Genomic DNA, 23,605 nt, shown 5'->3' with positions numbered 1-23,605 from the left:
TGCTCGTCTTTGATTTATGAGAGCACTCTCCAGAGGCCTCATGTATAAATGGTTCATACGCACAAAAATGTTGCGTACTCCCGTTTCCACACTCAAATCATGATGTATAAATCCTAAACTTGGCGCAAAGCCATGCACATTTTCACACCAGCTAAATGCTTGGCGTACGCAAGTTCTCCACTCGGTTTTGCAAACTGGCGGCACCCAACATCAAAGCAGTGCTTTTGTTCCAGTATGGATAAAATTTTAACATCATTTAAATAATCTATATTGTTAATAATTAAACATGTCAGGACACGATGTTGCAGCACTAGCTAGTTCAGGGATTGTTCCTGCCTCGTGCTGTATTCTTGCTGGGGCTGGTGCGACATTGAAGGATAGATGGATAGAATAATTAAACATGTACTACAAAGATATTTCAGTGTTCCTTAAAAGTTTTGAAGAATCGGTTTCTAAGCTTACAGATGACTTAACACTATTACAGAGCTGATTGTGTGGTGATTGGTTACTTGGAGAAAGAAAAGGAAGGACTGGAATTGGGGGTTAGTACGTTTGAAAGAGACAATACTGCTGCAATAAATTATTTCATCGAAGGTCATGCACAGCACAGCAAGCACCTTGTGGGAGGCAGGAACAATCTCTGGACAGGGCACCAGCTTGTTACTATCACTGCGCCACCGTTTAATAACATGCTTTAACTCCTATCATCATGAAAATGATATCAAGTATACATCTCAGTATTTTAATTATTCAGAGAGCTGTAATATCATGAATGTAATGGATTCTGTGTCCTGTTGGAGAGAAGAGAAAGTCAGTTTAAGAAGCACGTAGTGATTCACACACATAGAGCACATAGAAGAACACATACAAAACAAAGCATTTAACATGCTACTTTAGTTATGATGGCATTTGAGAAACTAGTAAATTAAACGATTTATAAGATGAAGTTTATGATGTTCTACTTTAATAACAAAATACTTTTTCTCACTGTGTCCCTATTTTTTTTTTCTTTTCTCTGTACTCTAATAAGCTTTCATATAACACTCAGACAGTGGGCTATGACTCGCCTTTTCACGGCGACTTTGATATCTGACAACTTCTTTTTTATTTCGGGCACTGTGTGACTTTGTGAACTTGAGCTTTCGAGTTTCTCCAGCACTCTATGTCACTCAATCAACTTCCTTTTGTTGTTTATACCAATGTTTAAACCAACAAATAGTATGTTTTTCCTTGCCTCCACTTGGTATTTGCTGAAATTCTTCTATTTTTTATCCTGTGCTTTTGCCATTGCCTTTTCACAGAACACTGAGCTTAAGGGCTATTTATATTGATTTATATATTCAAAGAGGCGTAATTCTGGGAGGAGTTGGGGTGGGACAGCAGGAACATGCACATGCGTTACTTTTCACGCTGACCAGGATTTATGGAGCGTAAGAACGTGGAAGTTGGCATTCGCACAGATTTATGCATCTGGATTTTTTTGTGTGTACACACATTTCTGCTTTGTCCTTATGCCATGTTTTAGTGTGAATTCTATGCACAGCGTCATGCATGAGGCCCCAGATGTTTTGTAGACAAAAGTAGATCATTCATTGCCACTTTCACTTTTTCGATCCATCCATTTTCCAACCCGCTGAATCCGAACACAGGGTCACGGGGGTCTGCTGGAGCCAATCCCAGCCAACACAGGGCACAAGGCAGGGAACCAATCCTGGGCAGGGTGCCAACCCACCGCAGGACACACACAAACACACCCACACACCAAGCACACACCAGGGCCAATTTAGAATCGCCAATCCACCTAACCTGCATGTCTTTGGACTGTGGGAGGAAACCGGAGCGCCCGGAGGAAACCCACGCAGACACGGGGAGAACATGCAAACTCCACGCAGGGAGGACCCGGGAAGCGAACCCAGGTCCCCAGATCTCCCAACTGCGAGGCAGCAGCGCTACCCACTGCGCCACTGTGCCACCCTTTCACTTTTTCCATTTTTAATATTTTACTGAAACAAGTATTTTAGGATCAACACACAGGTGCAAATGAGATCAAATTATCTGTAACAACACATTCTACAATTTCAGTTTTCTAATTAAGGTCTACAAGGAGCATGAGCTTTTCCTAGTAGCAACTAACATGGTGACAATTTGAAATCACCAATCAGTCTAACCAGCATGTTAAACCAGAGATGTGTCAATCATAGGATTATAAAAGTAAAACATGAAAAGTGGTACATGATTCCAATGACAAGCAAATAAGTATTATATAAGGAAAATCACAATATACTTAGGCAGCACGGGTAGCACTACTGCCTTGCAGGAAGGAGACCAGGGTTCACATCCCAGATCCTCCCTGTGTGGAGTTTGCATGTGCTTCCCATGTCTGCATGGGTTTCCCCCCACTGTCCTAAGACATGCAGATTAGGTGACCTGGGAGGTGTGGGTGTGTGCGTGTATTTACCCAGCAAAGGACTGGTGCCCTATTTGGGGATTATCCCTGCATTACACCCTATGCTAATTGGGATAGGTTCCGGCCCAAAACACGACCCTGGTCTGGATTAAGCAGGTTAGAAAATGAAAAGACAATATATTATAAAACAGTAAAAAAAATGCATGGGTGCCTGTGATGGTCTGGGTTGATTCTGTGATCCCAAGGTCGCTTCCGAGAGCCTCTTGAACCAAGAACTGTTGGTAACATACCTGAGTATGAGCTGGGCAAATGAGAACACACACAGTCAGCAAGAGTTTGGTGCAAAATGGAGAAGTGCTTTTATTTAAAAACTAAACAAAGTGTCCAAAGTGCAGTGCATTCCAAAATCAAATCAAGCTGGTTGTGAAGGTTAACATGGCCAATAAATAAATCCAATAAAAATTAGGTTAAACCCCCAGGCAGAATTTGTCCTTTAAAAACAATCCTGAGCCTCCTTTCTAAAAGCTTCATCTCCTCAACTTACCCTAGAGGAGATATCCAGCAATAGGTGCAGTCAACCATAATCATGCTTGGGTCCCCATTGCCAGTTGCTCAACAGTCAGTAGGGCACTTAGCTCCTCTAACTCCCACTGCCACTCCTTGACCTTACCACGGGAACCCTGTTGGAGTAATGGGTCACTCCTGTTCCCTAAATCAGGGATCCCCAACCCCCAGTCTGCGGCCCACTACCGGGCCGCAGCTGTCTGACAGCCGGGCTGCGAGAGAACTGCCGGCAATGGAGACTTGCTCAGACTTTTCATAACGCTTGGCGGGCGGATGCTTTGCAGCAGCGCAGAGAGAGGAGAGAGACCGAGGTGAGAGACTATTACAACAAAGTATTTTTATGGTCCCTACAGTTTCCCCATATGACACGAGTCTATAGAAATCTCGTTACTACGAAGTACATTCAGCAGATTCTTTTATTACAACGAAGTGACCTTGAAATGCTTGAATGAATCATCCACAGAGCAGTTACATCTGTGGTCGCAGCTCAGTTGTGCACATTTGCACAACGATCCCCAAATAGAAACATTGTAAAAAAAAATTCATTCTTCGAACTTTCCTCGTACTGTTTTTTTTTTTTTTTGCTGTTTTTGTTTTCTGTAGTTTTCAGTGATACCTTTTGCTTATTGCTTGTCAACAATTGATAAACATCCATTGGAATTTAACTCATTGTCACCCTCCTATAGAATCGGCAAACACGAAAAAACGATAACAGTGTTAATGTTTGTGATGTGCAATCTGTTGGAATGACAAATGCAATACATATGTCTTTGTTATATGCAAAAAAAGAAGAAAAATCTTGGGTTGCAAATGTATGCGAACTGCTTACTAACTTAATAGTAATAGAAATGTAATGTAAATTGTGTCTAAAACTGCCCTATGAACCCACCCCGAATCCTCAACCCCCCCACATCCAAACCCCATACCTCGCACAACCGGTCCCTGGAAAAATTTGCTTCTAGTAAAGTGGTCCTTGCTGTCAAAAAGGTTGGGGACCACTGCCCTAAATCATTCAGCAGGAGTGACCCATGCACCTCAAGTGCTTTCAGGCCGTCTTCCCGATTGCCTACTTCCATTCCACTCACATGGGCTCCTCCTCAGACCTGCCTCTTTGTCTTCCTCTTTTATTATCCTCCATCCTTCTTCTCTCTTTTCTCCAGATTCTGCCATGCAGGCTCCCTCTGTAGAAATTACTGGGTGGAGGTGCTGTCCGCTACCTGCTCTGAGATTTACACAAAGCACTTGACTTACCTGCCTGCATTTGCAAATGAATATGTGATCAGCCAAGCACCCCAATCAAATTTGGAGTGGTGTGTGCACGCTTACACAGGCAGCTGCATTAGCTTGGAGCCTGCACACTCTGGGACTTGTGATTATTTATTAATATAGCACTATGCCATAGACCTCTTCCCTCAATGCACTATGCCATTGAAGTGCATCCTTCATTATCCACCTTGTTAAAATTAATTGTATTTATTCTCATGTTGGTAACAGTGTCTAAACCCTTTGTAAATAAAAAATTAAATAAAGGGAATTTAAAATAAGTACTTTGTAAATTTCAAAATTTAGTTGCTTATGATAAAATGTGCTTTTTATTATTACATGTCTTTTCTTGTTTCTTGTTTTGTATTTTCTTCTGATTTAAAAGGACAGCTGACTGAGTTGGATGAAAATGAATGCTTTCTTTAGGGAAAATGGTCTTGTGTAATAATATGACTAAATTCTTCATTGCATTATCAAGGCTTAATTATAATTAAAACAGGTAACTCATAGATATACATTCTTTCATAGTCTGAATGCATTGCACAAGAAATTTTGAAAAGATTCTTTGGCATGAATCTTTCACATTCTCCTCTGTCAATGTACTTCTTTTGATTCCAACCTGCATAGTTAATAATAGAATAAATCATTTAGAATAGCTGAACCTTTAAGACTTTCTCCACTTTTCTTTTGCAAACACTGGATTTGATTTGACTTTCTAATTCCTTTCACCTAAACACAAGCGAGACAAAACAAGCAAGATTTTAAATTTACAGGTGAAAATATGTTAATTTAGTACAGTAGAACTTATTTGAAAATGCACTGACCATTCTCAATGCTATGTAGGAGTAGTAGTCTTGTCACTAGATCTGATTTAGGATGGTGTGTAAAAATATACATTTAATGATTTTAAAGTGTGCACAATTTATAAAGTTGTCTGCTTGGTGCTATGAGTCATACATTAATTCAGTATTCCTGCTGCTGTAAAGAAGCTCAATGATTTTTTTTAGCATGAATAAAAATAGTTGTTATTTGAATGTTTAAACTATTGAAAGTTATTGGATTTTAATGGTAAATGAAAGTTAATTTCTTGCCAGGAGAACCAGGCTATCTTTTCAAAGACTAGGCTAGGTCATTTACTGTATTTCCTAAAATTAGCGGTTTCAAAAATATTATTGTATTGCTGTTTCCTGTCATCTCAAACCCTATAATGATATTATACAGAATATCTAAATGTCATCATTATGAAATGAATGACAGAAAACATTTGGATATGTGTAATATGTTATGACTATAATTTCTTTTTCCAAATTACATCACTCAAAGTTTGTTTTTCATTTATACATAGTTGTGTAAAAAGAAAACATTTTCATTTGGCAGATGCCCTTTACCCAAAGCGAGTGACGAAATTAGGATTTGCTGACTTGTGTAAACCCTGAAAGCAACCCTTTCCTACTACTAGAATATGACATGTTAATGTTTGAAAATGTGCATTCTGTTATTGGCTTTCTACAATAAAAAATAAAAAGCATTTCTACTAAGTATAATCAATGAAAGTCTAAGGGTAATGCAGTTTGACTCATCATTCTAATATGCTTAATTACTATTAGTTAAAAATGTTTCAACCCCAGTAACACAAAACAGAAACAAAAAAATCACAAAGAATAAAGTTTTTTAGAAAAGAGAACATACTAGCATGATTAATCTGCACTGAATTTCCTCACACAGAAGACATGTACTGTATATTATTGTGGACTAGAGTCCAATAGCATAACGACAGCAGTAAACATCCATTCTTGTACATGATAAAGAGAGTTCATAAAATGAATACATAAACAGTTAACATTCATTTTGTTTGGGTAATAAATGTGTATTTTCATAAACACAGTCATATTTTTTTCTGTATTGTTCGCTTTCTTTTTATTGTCAGGATTTCTAGATTTTTAATACAATCCTCGTACCGCAAAAAGTTCAAGAACTATAGTAAAAAACATTCCTAACAAATAATGCAAGACACAGAGCAAATGCACATCCTTCCATAAACCTCTGCATAGAAACTAGTAATTTGTCAAAGTGACATGCCTCTGAATAAAAGCTGAGATATGCTGGGATTGCAGAAAAAATGAAGAAGGTCATTTGGAATATATAAGTTTCATCATATTTCAAGACAAAAAAAGAAGACTGCTTAAAGTAAAATATGTAGAGGAAATGTAGTTCTAAGATTTAAAAAAAACATCCAAAATAACAGTCTTAAATTCAAAGTAAAACATTTAAACTCAATTAATTAACTGTCGATATCCTTAGAAGAATTAACCAATAGGAACAAACTTAAAGAACTGCATATACAGTATCAATGAGTTAAACTTTAGATGATGCCCTCAGAATAACGAAGAAATAACCTCAGTAGGCGGGGAAGCTTTTTGCTTCCACTTCTGCAAAAGCAGAGGTTACACTTCATTCACCCTCCAGATTTCTTAAGGAGACTATTCCACAAAGTTGCAGGGCATTTATATAAAAAACATGGAATTAAAAATGGGCTTTCTTGGTAAATGTGTGCAATAACCGCTGCAGATCGCTTACAATAAGTAAATAAAATGCTATGGAACATAAAACTTAAGAATTAAGCCTATAACCTTCACAATAGCTGGAGCTGCAAATGTCATGAGCCATTCAGGCAAATATATTTTTTATGGCTTTATTTTTCCAGGATCACTGATGTCATTTTTCTACAGGTCAAGTTCCTAAGTCCATGATTTGTGTGCCACTTCGTTCCAAGGCCCAGTCAGGCACACTCTCAAACAGAGCTAATTTGCGATGACCAATTAACCTAGCATGCATATTTTGTGGATGGAGAAATCCACTCTTTTGTGCTTCTCTCCTGTTTGTAAAACATATCGCCTCTTAGTTTGGTGTTTTGCTTGCTTTTGCCTTCAGCTCTGGCTTGTACGATTTTGTATTTTGGATATGTGGACTTTTACTCTTAAAAGCTAATTCTTTTGCAATTTTTTATAACAACAGTTCTTTTTTCTTGTGATTTGGTTTTGAATTTTGCATTTTGAATTCTTCATTTCATTTAACAATTTAATTATATGAATGGCTGGGATTGGCTCCGGCAGACCCCCTTGACCCTGTGTTCAGATTCAGCGGGTTGGAAAATGGATGGATGGATGGAATAATCTATTGGTGGAAGTGTAGTTTTAGGCTTCCCCTTTGGGAAAACAGCTCCTGAAAGGCTGCACAGTTTGTAGATCAACTAGATGGCATAACCTCTAGAATTCCAAAGCACAAAATGAACAGCTGTGCTCTAAATGCAAAAAAAAATAAATAATAAAAACTGACAAAATCAAATACTAAAACAAAACAGAATCCTAAACATTTATTTTGCCCTCCTACTTCTGTTTATGTTAAAGAACAAAACCAAAACCTAACATTGGCTTACATTTGAAGCAACAAAATAAACAAATCAAACATGCATGGTCACAGATCAAAAAGTATTTATTTGTTTTGCTTTGTTTTAGTTGTTTTTCTATCTGCCCTCTCCAAAGAGAGTACCAGCAAATATAAACCAATGTGTAACAGAAGAAGAAGAAGAAAAGAAAAACCAGACATCAAACTAGAAAATGGCCAAGACCAAACTGAAAACAAGAGAATTTTTTTCTTTTTAAATTGAACTATAGCAGACTGGAGAAACAAATATTGTCTATGATTATTTAATTTTTCAACATTTCATTATACTTTTTAGTTTGTCAAGACAACAAAATTGGACAAATTCAAACATTTGGTAAAAATGACTGAGTTACCCATTTACTTTTAAAAAGGTACTCTTCATTTTGTTAGCACATGAGTCCATGTTCACACAAATTGGGAGAAGGAAATAAATAAAAACAATTAAATGAGTGCCAGTGTCCAAGAGCGAGTCTTTAAATTATACATATACCCAGGCAACACAATGTATATCAAGAAAACCACAAACACATTGAATAAATGAGTCAAATTTCAGATCTAGAAAAAGCATCAATTGAAAAATTGCAATCAATTGGATTGTGGAAGATAGCAGATTATGTAGACTTTTGAGAAATTAGGCAAGGGTAAACTTACTATGTCTATTATGTAACCTATATCAAATTGACATTTTAGCACCAGTGGTGACAAGCAAAGGATAAGCCAAATCAGTTCAGTCTATTTTTTCTATTCATTGCCTGTAGTCATATGGTGTAGAGGCAAATGTTAAGTCTCTGTCTTTGAGTATGTGGAGTGTTTTTATTCATAAGAAGTAAGGTCTCCCACTAAACCTTGATGATGTTCCGCTTTGTAGAAGGTTTTCTTGGAAGTTTATAATATTGACTAGTAAAACATTATTCTGCGCATATTTTTTAATTTAGGGTGTGAATTTCCCCTTCCGATTAATAAAGTATCTATCTATCTATCTATCTATCTATCTATCTATCTATCTATCTATCTATCTATCTATCTATCTATCTATCTATCTATCTATCTATCTATCTATCTATCTATCTATCTATATTTTAAAGCAGTAAGCAGCTTCAAAGTTTAGAAATATCCAGATGTTAGCCAGTAATGAATCCAGCCATAGGGGATGCACAAACCAGTGTGTTTCTTCGTGCCGGTCCCAAGCCTGGATGAACGGGGAGGGTTTACGTCAGGATGGGCATCCGGTGTAAAATTTTGCCAAATCAATATGCAGACAACTAGGGAATCCATTCCCGGGCAGGTTTATCCATTCCTGGGAATCTGGGAATCCCGCATTCCCGGGCTCCCGGGGACGACACAGTGCACGGGCATCTCACATGTGAGCAGTTTTAGAACGACTGACACTTATTTTTAATAAAACTACTGCAATATGTTGACACAAATAAAAGACTAACCTTATCTACAAGCAGTTCATGCTGTCATATAAGTACATGTATCTTTAGTTGTGGTAATAAGAGCATAGAAAGCACAATGTCCTCACAGGTGGCGCAGTGGTAGTGCTGCTGCTTTGCAGTAAGAAGATTGTGGGTTCGCTTCCCGGTTCTTCCCTGTGTGGATAGCGCTTTGAGTACTGAGAAAAGCGCTATATAAATGTAATGAATTATTATTATTATTAACATGTCCAGCGTGTGGTCGTCCAGGCAAGAGCGCATCTTCATGCAGAAGTACGCCAGCCGCTGAGAAAGCACACTCTGCCTCCACTGAAGTAGGTGGCACAATCATCAGATACTGATACACTTGTTCTAAACAACGCCCGCGCTTGCCGTTGCTCTGAAACACCGTCATTTCAGCTTTTACTGATGCATCCAGTTTCTTGTCATCATTCTGTGATGGCAAGTTTCTTGGCACAGATAATGCGGATGCAACAGACTGACACATTGCGATTTCAAGTTGCTGTTCAAAGCTGTTGTCTGATGAAGTGCAAGCTACAGCAATGGCACCACCTTAATTATTTTCAACTATAACTCTGTTACTTCTTGATCAATTTTTACACTTTTACACGCTATATGTGTGAGCTTGGCCGTTCTCATTTTCCCAGGAATTACAGCAGTTTCATTCCTGGGAATGCGGGAATGAAAAATGTCCGGGAATCCCGGGCTCCCAATTACCTAATGGATTCCCTACAGACAACGATACAAATTTCCATACTGGATCGGTCAAGCCCCGGGTTAACAACAACCTCCACCAGTACTGTTAGCCAACAGGGTGCTGGCAGAAATTGGGCCACTGTTGGCTGAAGAATAAGAAGGAGAAGAAGAGGGGCGAGATGTGTCCGGATGGATGAGCAAAGGTGGAAGGTAAAGAGACTGAAATTGAGGGTAGGAACTTTGAATGTTGGCAGTATGACTGGTAAGGGGAGAGAGTTAGCAGATATGATGGAGAGAAGGAAGGTTGATATATTGTGTGTGCAAGAGACTAAATGGAAGGGGAGTAAGGTCAGGTGGATCGGAGGTGGATTCAAATTGTTCTATCATGGTGTGGATAGGAGGAGAAATGGAGTAGGGGTTATTCTGAAGGAACAGTATGCCAAGAGTGTTTTGTAAAGAGTGTTTTGTAAAGAGTATCAGACAGAGTAATGATTATGAAGCTGGAAATTGGAGGTGTGATGATGAATGTTGTTAGTGCATATACCCCACAAGTTGGGTGTGCAATGGATGAGAAAGAAGATTTTTGGAGTGAGTTGGATGAAGTGATGAACAGTGTACCCAAGGGACAGAAAGTGTTGATTGGAGCGGATTTCAATGGACTTGCTGGTGAAGGGAACAGAGGAGACGAGGAGGTGTATGGTGTCAAGGAGAGGAATGAAGAATGTCAGAGGATAGTGGATTTTGCCAAATTGATGGACATGGCTGTAGTAAATACGTATTTTAAGAAGAGGGAGGAACATAGGGTTACATACAAGAGTGGAAGAAGATGCATTCAGGTAGATTTCATCCTATGCAGAGGAGTTAATCTGAAGGAGATTGAAGACTGCAAAGTGGTGGCAGGGAAAATTGTAGTCAAGCAGCATAGGATGGTGGTCTGTAGGATGACTTTGGAGATCAAGAAGAGGAAGAGAGTGAGGGCAGAGCCAAGGATCAAATGGTGCTAGTTGAAAAAGGAAGACTGCAAGGTTGAGTTTAGGGAGAAGGTGAGACAGGCACTGGGTGGTAGTGAAGAGTTACCAGACAGTTGGGAAACTACAGCAGATGTAGTTAGGGTGACAGCAAGAAGGGTGCTTGGCTTGACATCTGGACAGAGGAAGGAGGAAAAGGAAACCTGGTGGTGGAATGGGGAAGTACAGGAGAGTATACAGAGGAAGAGGATGAAAAGAAAAAGTGGGATAGTCAGAGAGATGCAGAAAGTAGACAAGAGTACAAGGAGATAAGGCGCAAGGTGAAGAGAGAGGTGTCGAAGGCTAAAGAAAAGGCGTATGATGAGTTGTATGAGAGGTTGGACACTAAAGAGGGAGAAAAGGACCTGTACCGATTGGCTAGACTGAGGGACCGAGCTGAGAAAGATGTGCAGCAGGTTAGGGTAATAAAGGATAAAGATGGAAACATACTCACAAGCGAGGAGAGTGTGTTGAGCAGATGGAAAGAGCACTTCAAGAGGCTGATGAATGAAGGGAACAAGAGAGAGAAGAGGTTGGATGATGTGGAGATAGTGAATCAGGAAGTGCAACGGATTAACAAGGAGGAAGTAAGGACAGCTATGAAGAGGATGAAGAATGGAAAAGCTGTTGGTCCAGATGACATACTTGTTGAAGCATGGAGGTGTTTAGGAGAGATGGCAGTGGAGTTTTTAACCAGATTGTTTAATGGAATCTTGGAAAGTGACAGGATGCCCAAGGAATGGAGAAGAAGTGTACTGGTGCCAATATTTAAGAATAAGGGGGATGCATTGGACTGTAGTAACTATAGGGGGATAAAATTGATGAGTCACGTTATGGGAAGCATGACGTTATGGGAAAGAGTAGTGGAAGCTAAGTTAAGAAGGGAGGAGATGATTAGTGAGCGATGTTTTCTCTGAGGGTGTTGATGGAGAAGTATAGAGAAGGCCAGAAGGAGTTGCATTGCGTCTTTGTGGACCTAGAGAAAGCATATGACAGGGTGCCTCAAGAGGAGTTGTGGTATTGTATGAAGAAGTTGGGAGTGGCAGAGAAGTATGTAAGAGTTGTACAGGATATGTATGAGGAAAGTGTGACCGTGGTGAGGTATGCGGTAGGAGTGACGGATGCATTCAAGGTGGAGGCAGGATTACATCAGGGATCGTCTCTGAGCACTTTCTTATTTGCAATGGTGATGGACAGGTTGACAGATGAGATTAGACAAGAGTCCCCATGGACTATGATGTTTGCTGATGACACTGTGATCTGTAGCGACAGTAGGGAGCAGGCTGAGGAGACCCTGGAGAGGTGGACATATGCTTCAGAGAGGAGAGGAATGAAGGTCAGAAGGAACAAGACAGAATACATGTGTGTAAATGAGAGGGAGGTCAGTGGAATGGTGGGGATGCAAGGAGTAGAGTTGTCAAAGGTGGATGAGTTTAAATACTTGGGATCAACAGTACAGAGTAACAGGGATTGTGGAAGAGAGGAAAAAAAGAGAGTGCAGGCAGGGTGGAATGGGTGAAGAAGAGTGGCAGGAGTGATTTGTGACAGACGGATTTCAGCAAGAGTGAAAGGGAAGGTCTACAGGACGGTAGTGAGACCAGCTATGTTATATGGGTTGGAGACGGTGGGACTGACCAGACAGCAGGAGACAGAGCTGAAGGTAGCTGAGTTAAAGATGTTAAGATTTGCATTGGGTGTGACAAGGATGGATAGGATTAGAAATGAGTACATTAGAGGGTCAGCTCAAGTTGCATGGTTGGGAGACAAAGTCAGAGAGGCAAGATTGCGTTGGTTTGGACATGTGCAGAGGAGAGATGCTGAGTATATTGGGAGAAGGATGCTAAGGATAGAGCTACCAGGCAAGAGAAAAAGAGGGAGGCCTAAGAGAAGGTTTATGGATGTGGTGAGAGAGGACATGTAGGTGATGGGTCTAACAGAACACGATGCAGAGGACAGAAGGATATGGAAGAAGATGATCCACTGTGGCAACCCCTAACGGGAGCAGCTGAAAGAAGAAGAAGATGTTAGCCAGTAATGCCTGCAGTTGGGTTCATGTTTCTTGCATATTTAAACATGTTTGTTTTACTTTATTTTCTAGTATATAACTTATATTTAACCATTTTGAAAAATCAGTGTTTTTCATTTGTATTTAATCTAAAAAGCTTTAGAGACTTTTTTCAGTTTAACAAGAAAGAATACAAGAAGGTAGTAAAAGCACAATTATTATACATGACAGCTCAAAATAGCATGCAAAACTTCTTTTAACTTTTGAGTTATCATTCAAACTTTTTGTTATGAATCTTGAGAGATTCCAAGCATATAAGTTTCAAACAGTTCCAACACAGATAGTAACACAGCGGTCCATACAGAACCTTTATAAATAAAAGATTTATTTCACAAAAAGGCTCTGTTACGCTGTGACGCTCCAAAGAGCACAAAAGGCATAGAGGCTATGCCTGTAAAAGGCAATTCCAATAGTAAAGAAAGTCCCAATCTGAAATTCAAGGGTGAAGTCAAATAACATAGCATAGGTTCAAAAATCCAGGTATTCACAATAATAAACAAAAGCTCAAAAAATCAGAGAAGAAAACTCACCATTCCTAAGCACATAAGCATATTCCTAAGCACATACACGGGCAGGTGGCCCCTCCTCCTGGAGGAACAACCACAAAACACACAGAACATAACAAAAAAAATCAAATACAAAGAATAACTCAAAAAAATAAAAATTTAATTAATATAAACAAAAGAACCAAATATGAACAAAGAAATCATAAAACAAGGATTTGAACCCCAGTCAGGGGAGGCATGCTGGTTGAAATATAACATAACCGCCTTCCCAAAGGGTGGCTTCCAGACACCCCAACCTCTTCCATAAATCCAACACATGTATCTTTCCCTCATGGAAATAGCATGAAGAGGAAACTGGAGCCTGGCCAACATAGTTGGGATGAGAGGACTGGAGCCTGGCAGTGCAGACAAGGCAAAGGAGACTGGTGCCTGGCACAGCAGATGAAAAAGGCAGACCACCACCTGGTGGCCCCCCACAGAACAGACAAGAAAAGCAGTCAGCTATCACCTCCTGGTAGTCCTAGCAAAGCAAGCAAGACAGGAAAACCAATTCCTGGTGGTTGGAGGGATGACAGGGCTAAAACATACAACCTAAGAGGTATATATTTATTTTTATACTCACTTCTAGTATGTTTAAAATTCTTGACTCTAACTGGAATGCGCCGCCTCCAGGGGTCCCAGTAAGTAACTTGGATATGCCCCCTCCAGAGGTCACAGTTAGCGTAGAGTCCCCACCTGGAAATACTGTATGTCAGCAGGCAGCAGGCTGTTCTTCAACAGCTTCTGGATGAAATGTGGCTGCTTTTGAATGACCTTGCGCACTCCTGACAAACATTGGCCTCACTTTCATACTCACTTCCTCTTAGAAGCTCAGTCAAGCTCTCCACAGACCTTGAGACTTTAGATGTGCTCTTGGCTGCCTTTGGATGTGACATGATAACATTTGTCTCTCACTGGCTGCTGGTGATTGGTTCTCAGGTATAGCCACTTGGATGAGTGTTTTTCATTAATCAAAGAAAAGTTTTGAGAAGGCAGTCAAATGGATGTGATTACATACTGTGCAACAGATTGTCTGAATTTAGTGGTGGTGAAAACTGGGGTAGGTGAGAGGGTCGAAATGGAGGCCAAAACAGGGGTCTTGACTGTGGTTTTTACCTGAGGCTTCTGTAAGAAGCCAGCTGCTACCTGAACTGTAATGGCAGTAGCCAGCTTCTGTCAACTTCCAGCCTCACAGACAGCACCCCATTCCACAAGGTACAGGATTGTCATCTTCCTCCATATCCAGGGCCGGATTTTCCTAGAGGCTAACTAGGCTTCAGCCTAGGGCCTCAAGATCAAGAGGGGCCTACATTCAAATTGTTAGCAAAATTTTATTATCTCTCATGTAATTTACAAACTTAAAAATGGAAGGTGAAAGGGCCTCATAAGTGGAATAGCCTAGGGCCTCTTTTCATATAAATCCGGCCTTGTCCATATCATTGATCCTTGCTAAGAAATCCACATCATCAGACAGCTTGTCTTCTGCACACTCTTGTTTATTTTGCAGTGAATGGGATGAACAAAACTAAAAGCAAAAGGAATATAAGGAAAAATGAGTAGCAAGGCTTTAGGAGATAAAACATTACCCAAAAGTCAAAAAGAAAATTGAGGCCTGAAGCCAAAAAGACAAAACATAAAAATCACCAAGCCAAAACTCAAAGTCAAGAAAATCATACGCAAAACTTCAAAGCCCTAAATTTTCTTTAAAAGTAGCTAATTTCAGATTTGTTTTTACTAAATCCAGGATCTTGGACATTCAGAACAGCATTATGTTGCTATCCTCCATCTTCAAAGAAGGTAATCATGGAGCCCAGATGAGAATAAAGAGCATTCCTTTATTTATTCAGAATTATGCAAAAATGCCTCAGTCCATGGAGTAAACCATCAATTAAACAATTCATCTGTTTTTGTACTTTTTCTAATTACCATTATCTCATCTAATACATCATGTTTTATTACTCTTAATATGCAGAACTTTATTACCTCCTCCAATCAACTAATGTCACCAGTAATTTCTGAATCATGTTGATCCTCCTATTCTTCTGAACACCATTTTTGTAGATTGTCCTATTGATCTTAGCACTGCTTCATAGGAGGAATTATGGGCTTTCTCATTAGTTTATTTCCACTTTCTGGACTGGTGTTCATTACTCATGTACCTCATTCTAACTTTGGAAAATTACATTGGTAGATTCTCTAAGACGAGTCAGAGATCTTTTGTACTTTCAGCTTAAAGTTATATTTAATTAACCCATGAGTTACATTCAGTCCTTTTCCTTATGTTTAATAATTAATTCTGCTATGGCTTCATATATACACTTGTAATAAATTATAAAAGATTATTATATCTTCCTCTTCTTGTTTTGGCTGCTCCCGTTAGGGTTTGCCAGAGCGGATTATCTTGTTACATATCTTCCTGTCCTCTGCATCTTGCTCTTTTACACCCATCACTTGCAGCCTTCTCTTTTCCTCTTGCCTGGCAGCTCTGTCTTTAACATTTTTTTCCCAATATATCCAGCATTTCTCCTCTGCACATGTCCAAACCAACTCAATCTCGCCTCTCTGACTTTTTCTCCCAACCGTCCAACCTGAGCCGACCCTCTAATGTACTCATTTTTAATTCTGTCCATCCTCGTCACACCCAATGCAAATCTTAACATCTTTGAATCTGCTTTCTGGACAGTGCCACTGTCTCCAACTCAAATAACAAAGCTTATATCCATATAATAAAGGATTATGATATATTAGCTAAAAATACTATAATTAGTGTCAGCATGCTCATAATCAGACCAGACCTCCAGGCATCCTGGAGTGGTAAGGGGAGTAATTAGTAATGTAAACAATGCCACAAAATGGCAGTTCATATTCCAAAATCAAGTACAAAATCATGTTGCAGAAAAACAACACAAGCAACAAAAAATATTAGGCATAATGCCAAATATCATTCACAATTAACAATTGTGACCATGAAAAATGATATTTGGCACAACATCAAATACCATTCACAAATAATAATGAAAATATTCACAAAGTATCTGTCATGCATACGCGTCTGAGGTTCTCCTCAACGGCTTAATCAAGGTATGTCATAACCCACCAGGGCAAAAGGGGGCACTGTCGCTAACATTATCTTCTCCTTTCCTCCCCACAGCACTGAGAAAATGCCCAGTGAGGGCACTTTGCCATGCCCCTTCCAGTTCATGTGGTATAAGAAGCCTGGCTGCCCGGAAGGAGGCGTCTTTTGGAAACAGAGTGAGCTGTTGCACAGTGACTAACCCTCATTTCTGTGGCTAAGAGCTGAATTACTTTTCATCTCTCAGTTCTTTATTTGCCCAAGCAGGCAGCTTATTAAAGCCAGGACGCATATTTTTTATAATGAAATTAACCATTCTTCTGTTCATATACAGACTTTCTATTGTGTTATAAAACAGCAAATCTATTAAAATCTTAACACACAGCTTTTATATATCATTTCTCCATATTGATGCACAATTGCCCAAAGATACACAAATGTGAAGCACTCTATTTTAAAGAAATCCACTAAAAAAAAAAACAAAAATAGATATAAAATGCTAAAACCTCTAGACAATGGCCTTTGAAATTATTCTGTTAAGGGGCCATGGAAGTAGGAAAAAGATTTATCTGGAACTTAATACTGATGCTGTGATGATAAAAAAAAGAGTACTATAAAAAGTGGAAAGACACGTCTATAGAGTGATTTGAAACTGCCATATGCAGTTTTTGTTTCATTGGTATATTACTGGAAAAATGTAACTGAAACAAAATAGGGATTCAATCATCTACTTCTTGTTATAAATCTGGTCTATTAAATTAGAGGAAATAAGTACATTATATAATTTCTGTTGTCCTTCAACCTTCAAAAGCTGCTAACACTTCTATAACCCAAAGACGTAATTGACACCATGCTCAAGACAGAAGGGAATAAAACTTCATGTAATTTTCTCTATGGGTGATGACTAGTCGAAATACCAGGCTTGTCTGTTTCAATTAATTCAGACACTTCGAACAGATCCTGTCCTTCCTGTGTCCCACAGGTAGTCAATGCCAATATGTTAACTGATTGCATTTCTGACAGATTTTTAAAAAAAGGCAAATAGGTTAGATTGCCTTTTATGCTCTTCTCTGCTTCACAAATATGTTTTTAAAGGTAAACGTTTGGGAAGCAATCATAGACCATTCATTTTTCAATGTCAGTGTTTACTACTTGATCTGTTCATTATATGGCTTAGAAATCTTTGGAGGATTCAAGATTGGTTTTTGAAGAATTTTCCTTTTTTTTACTTAAAGAGTTTTTCCAGTTACATGAGAGTTTTTGTTATATTGTTCTTTTAACAAATTTTATAATCAAATCTGATAATGTAAATCTTAAAATGTAAAAGACAGGCATGGATTTTATGATGGAATAAAACAAATTGTAAGTAGATACAAGATGACATGCTGCATTTCATGATTCAAGATATAATGCATTATTTTTAAAATTGTGGCAGAATTTTAAGGCAGTATTTTGTCCTGCTTTCCAGTATAGAATATTTAAACATTTAATTCGAAATATAAACCCAAATTAAATTTTGAGATCTCATTAATTGTTTGTGCCTTTTAGTATCACTGTTCCTGTTCTCTCACTTTGTATTTTTGTCTGTTTCATCCTGCTTTGATAATTAATGGACACTGCTAATTTAAAGAATTTATACATTAATACTGCTGACTTAACTCCATGATAGTGTAGTATTCTTCATTTTCATAAGCAGGTGTGATTTAGATTGTATATATGTTCTGCATGCTGCTTATATAAGCTTTTTTGACCTTGATGTTAGTGGTTGATCCTCTTAATGAAGCACATACTCATCTACTCAACTCAATACAACATCTGTCTGCTTTTAATTACTGGGAACCTGGTGAAAGGAACAAATGTGTCTAGAAAAATGACATTGATCCATAATTGAAAATCTCCCTCATTTTAGGATATTGCTTCTTTGTGGTATAGTCATTCAACTCACAAGTTAGAAATGTACAGATTACATCCAGATTGTGATTATCTGTCCTACCACACCTTTTTAGTTACCATTTATAACATTTTCTGAATTGAAATAATTTAATATGTTGACTAGAAACATTACCGTGCTCCAGCTCTTGGTACATACTTGCAATCTGAGCAATTGTCTGTGAATCATATCCTTAAGAGTAATTAATTTTGATACTTCTCTTTTCCTATGTTATTTTCACTGAGCCCTAATGTCTACACTGTGTGCTGCCACACTAGTGCTGCTAACATTGTTTGTCCTTAGCCACTGTACACATCCTGGGTCAGTTGTAGTGTACAACAACAACAACAACATTTATTTATATAGCACATTTTCATACAAAAAGTAGCTCAAAGTGCTTTACATAATGAAGAAAAGAAGAATAAAAGACAAATAAGAAATTAAAATAAGACAACATTAGTTAACATAGAAAGGAGTAAGGTCCGATGGCCAGGGTGGACAGAAAAAACAAAAAAAAACTCCAGAAGGCTGGAGAAAAAAATAAAATCTGTAGGGGTTCCAGGCCACGAGACCGCCCAGTCCCCTTTGGGCATTCTACCTAACATAAATGAAATAGTCCTCTTTGTAGTTAGGGTTCTCACGGAGTAAGTATAGTAACATACTAGCAGCAGATCAAGATTAGATTATGTAGTATGGTAACAGGAGATGATCCTCAGGTCTAAGTGCTATCTCAGTGAACAACGGATCAAGATCTATACCATCTTTAACTAATTAGCAACTAGTCTTGGTTGGTTTTGTGTTTCTCCTCAATTTGCTCAGCTGGTTGTCTGATTGCCCGTTAACAGCAGTAATTGCCATCTCTTCTTCTCTCAATTAACAATGTGTTCCTACATATTCCACCTGATTTAAATGGATAAAGCATGGGAAAAAATACTTCCTCATATAAACTTAAAAAATTATTGCAATTGCTAAGCTACATCAAATGGACTGTCATCATTGTACATACTATTCACTTACAGCATATGAAAAGGCCCAGAAATCCCTATACGAACAGTAATGACAACAACATGTACAAATTACTACAGTCATACTATATAGGAAGGATAAATGTCCCTTTGTAACTCATAGATGAATCTACCATCAAGGTGACCTGCGTGGTGCACACCCTGGGGCCCTGTTTTGGCAAGAGGCCTTGGTATATGTGAGAAAAATATAATGCTGCTATTTTTCTGTCTCTTTTTTATCTCACACTGCTCCATGCAACACACATATGTGGTTACATGTACATTATACAACCTGGCCTAATGTAATGTAAAAGTAACCGCTTGGTTATATCTCCGAGGTGGACCAGCCCTGGCTTGTTTTATTTTTATATGTGATGTTCATAGAGTGCAAATATATACAAGAGTCCTTTCACAAACCAGCAACAGCAAACACATGACCCATCCTACTTTGCCTTCACTGGCTTCCTGTGTCTTAAAGGATTGAATTTAAAATTCTATTAATAACCTACACAGCTTTAAATGGCCTTGCACTGCACTACATCAGTGTCTTTCTCCATCGCAATGCTCCTGTGTGCCCAGTATGGTCCTCTGATTCTGGCACTCTTGTTGTGCCCCACACTAAACTGCACTCTATAGGTGATAGGACCTTCAGCTGTATAGTGCCCAGACTTTGGAATGACCTCCTTAAGTTAATTAGATCAGCTGACTCCATTCATTCATTTAAAAAACAACTTGTAACTCATCTGTTCAGGAAGGCGTTTAACGTAACCTGACCTTCTGCCCCTTCTTTCAGTTTAACTCTCTGTCTCTGCATAAAACATTCAATGTTACATATACCCTGCAGTTTAAATAAGCACTTTGAGCAGGGGAAAGGTGCTATATAAATAAAATGTATTATTATTAAATGTTCCTGTTGTAGACCAATTCCTATTTTTCCCAGTGACTGAGTTTGTATTTCGTATTGAACATCAACAAAAGCCTATTTTACAGGACATATTCTTTTGAGTCAAACAGGTAATAAACTGAATAATGTAAATTATGTGTATTTATGTCCACCTGCCTTGTGTACTATGCTTGCTGAGATAGGTTCAAGCTTCCCTGCAACTGTGCTCAGTATAAAGCAGATTTAGGAAATGGATGGATGTATTATTATATTTTAACGATTTTCATTTGTTTATTTGGTTCACTGCAACTTTTTTGTGTTTTTGTCAGTTGTTTATTCAAGCATCAATGTTTTTGTGTTATGATTTTTCAACATTTTCTTTCTTAGCAGTTACCTAATGACCTAAATGTACCATCCAGCCAAATTTCAGCTTTCTAAATAAATGTCAAACAGTGTTTTGTGAAGTGAGTGAGAGTCAGCTCTTCATTTTATATATATATATTAATATATTTATTGTGAGACATGCCCGGACACCATCAGACATACACCGCATTTTTAAAAAACACACACGTTTATTTTTCTTTCTCTTCACAATACACAGTCCCGCACAACACACTGTGCTCCTTGCACCAATCACCTTTCCTCCGGGCTTCTCTCTCTCTCTCTCTCTCTCTCTCTCTCTCTCTCTCTCTCTTTGTCCGTGGCCCACCTTTCCTCTCTCCATGGGAGCTTCGTCCTGTTCCCACTCCCGACTCCAGCTCGTTGATTGGAGGGAGGTGGCCCCTTTTATTCTCACCCGGATGTGCTCCAGGTGCTTGATGTTCTTCCGGCAGCACTTCCTGGTGTGGCGGAAGTGCTGCTCTTGAACCCGGAAGCACTCCGGGCGTCCCTGGCAGGATCATCCTCTATTTTCCCAGGTGTGGCGGAAGTACACGTTTCCCGGGCTCCCTGACCAGCTAGTACTGAATAGTGCCTCCAGAAGAATATATCTCCTTTGGCCAAGGTTGTAGCACCAACTAGAATAACTCTGCTTGGTGTGCACCCTGTTGGGTTCTAGACACAGAATGTTTGAAATCTAAAATAACAATGGAAGTAAACTAAATATATAGCAAAATATATATATAAGAATTGCCTCTCTGGAAACATCAACCAGGGGGGTATTTTTCGTACATGGATTACTCGTTTAGCCGGATGTAATTGTTGACGATTTGGCCTGATCCTGGATCTGTCGGTTTTTCGAAACTCTTGATGGAAGTGTTGTTATAGCAACACATCCTAATCCTCAAACCTGCTTGGAGCAGGTTTGTTCTACTTAAACAAGGATTAGTTTACACACATAATTAGTGACGGTGCATGGAAGTCATCCAGTCATGGCTTTGCCGTTCATGAATGAGCGACCAATTGATATTGGTGCGCAAATTATACAAAGAGAATTTCATATAGAGAGGGGTTTGAGCGATCAGCAAGATCCTTTATTGCTCCTGGAGGAAATTCTTTTTGAAAGATACCGTTTTAGCCGAGGGGGAATATTGTACCTCAAAGATTTATTAGCACCTTATATTCGAAGTCAAACTAGGCAAAGTCAGGCTCTCACAACCACACAGACAGTATGCATTGCTTTGAGGTTTTTTACAAGCGGCACTTTTTTATATACTGTAGGCGATGCGGAAAATCTATCTAAAAGTGCAGTTTGCCAGGCAATTCGTAAAGTCTGTTTGGCTCTGAAATATTTCCTTCGGGTTTTCATAGTGTTTCCTGGACACCTGCATGTGCAGACAATAAAAGAGGCGTTTAATGCCATTGCAGGTAGGTAATACACAGGCAAAAACACCCACAGTTCCATGAAGAATCTCAATCAGCCTAACATTCTCATTACCAGGATTTCCAAATGTGATTGGGGCACATGGGACTGACCAGAGTGGAGTTTGATCAAACATTATTTGGAAAATGTACCTCTCCTCCTGATGAATAATCAGACGCAGTGTCTTCATCAAATATTTGACCTTCGTCAATATCTCATTGGTCAGACACAGGTTCAAGGGATATGGCATTCCCTGCAACTGACCCAACAAAAAAGAGGGCTATATGGAACATAACTATGGCACACATGGAGGACAAATATATGAAATGACCATCCTTTACCTGAAATGAAGTGACCACTGCATCCTGCCACTGGTTCTGAGGAAGAGCTTCCCCCTGGAATGCCCTCAGAAACAAGGCAATGGGCATTTTGCTGGAGAGCCAACTCTTCTGCAGGGGTTAGGTCTGGACCGTGTGGACCGCCACCTGTTTTTTGCTTGTCTGCCTTCTTATTAGCTTTAAAATTAATGTTTTTTATATTATATATGATTATTTATGTCAACTATTCTTTAAATAGTTATATACCAATATTTACCAGTTTGAAGTATTTTCTTGTACTTCACTTTAACCTGTTCCCATGTTCTCCTTGTGTTCACATTTGATCTGGAATTATGACATATTAAATAATAATTAATCTGACACATAGGAAATGAAATGCTGCATTCAGTAAGTACAATGCACACTACTTAGCGTTTAATTTGTTGCCCACTTTTTGCAGCCGTCTTTTCTGCTCTGGGCTGCTTTTGTAGTGTTACCCCTTGTGCATATTAAATCTTGAAATTCTTCATGTCCTTCAAATAAAAGGTCTTGCGCCACGTGTGTGAAAAAAAAATGCGCCCGTTCTTTCGTCATTTTGTTACAGCCTATCAAAGACTTGCTGATCATGTTTTCTAGACTCAATATATATGGGCTTTTCACTCAGTGTGGGTGCGCGCATTTATCTCGTATGATTAGATCCAGCTAGACTAATCTAATACACGGCTGCGTTTAAAAAACCGACCTATCCCGGATGAGTGTCACCGGCATTAACTTATCCAAGATGAGGCACCTGATCTCGGATGATTTAAGCGACGTACGAAAAATACCCCCCTGGACTAAGAACATTAAACTGGAAAGGGAGAATTCCACCCCTGAATCCTTGCTAACATTTAACTAGCAGATTAATAATTTATTTCATAGCTAATTGAATAAAGAGAAATAATTATCAAAAAAACACAAATACAACATTAAATTATTTGAAGGCAATAATTACAAAAAATAAAACTGAAAGTTACTGAAATTTAAGTAACTGAGTAAACTTATGGTAAGCAGACACTTCATTGAAATGATAAGCAAACTTTAAATAGTAAAGTGCAAAATTCAAAGAGTTCCAATAAAGCTGTAAAACTAAAATCTCAAATATTTAATAATTAATTACAGTAAAGAAAC

The sequence above is a fragment of the Erpetoichthys calabaricus genome, chromosome 4 (assembly GCF_900747795.2).
Source record: "Erpetoichthys calabaricus chromosome 4, fErpCal1.3, whole genome shotgun sequence".
In the NCBI taxonomy this organism is placed as follows: domain Eukaryota; kingdom Metazoa; phylum Chordata; class Cladistia; order Polypteriformes; family Polypteridae; genus Erpetoichthys; species Erpetoichthys calabaricus.
The sequence above is the reverse complement of the archived record's forward strand: the minus strand, read 5'-3'. Positions refer to the sequence as shown.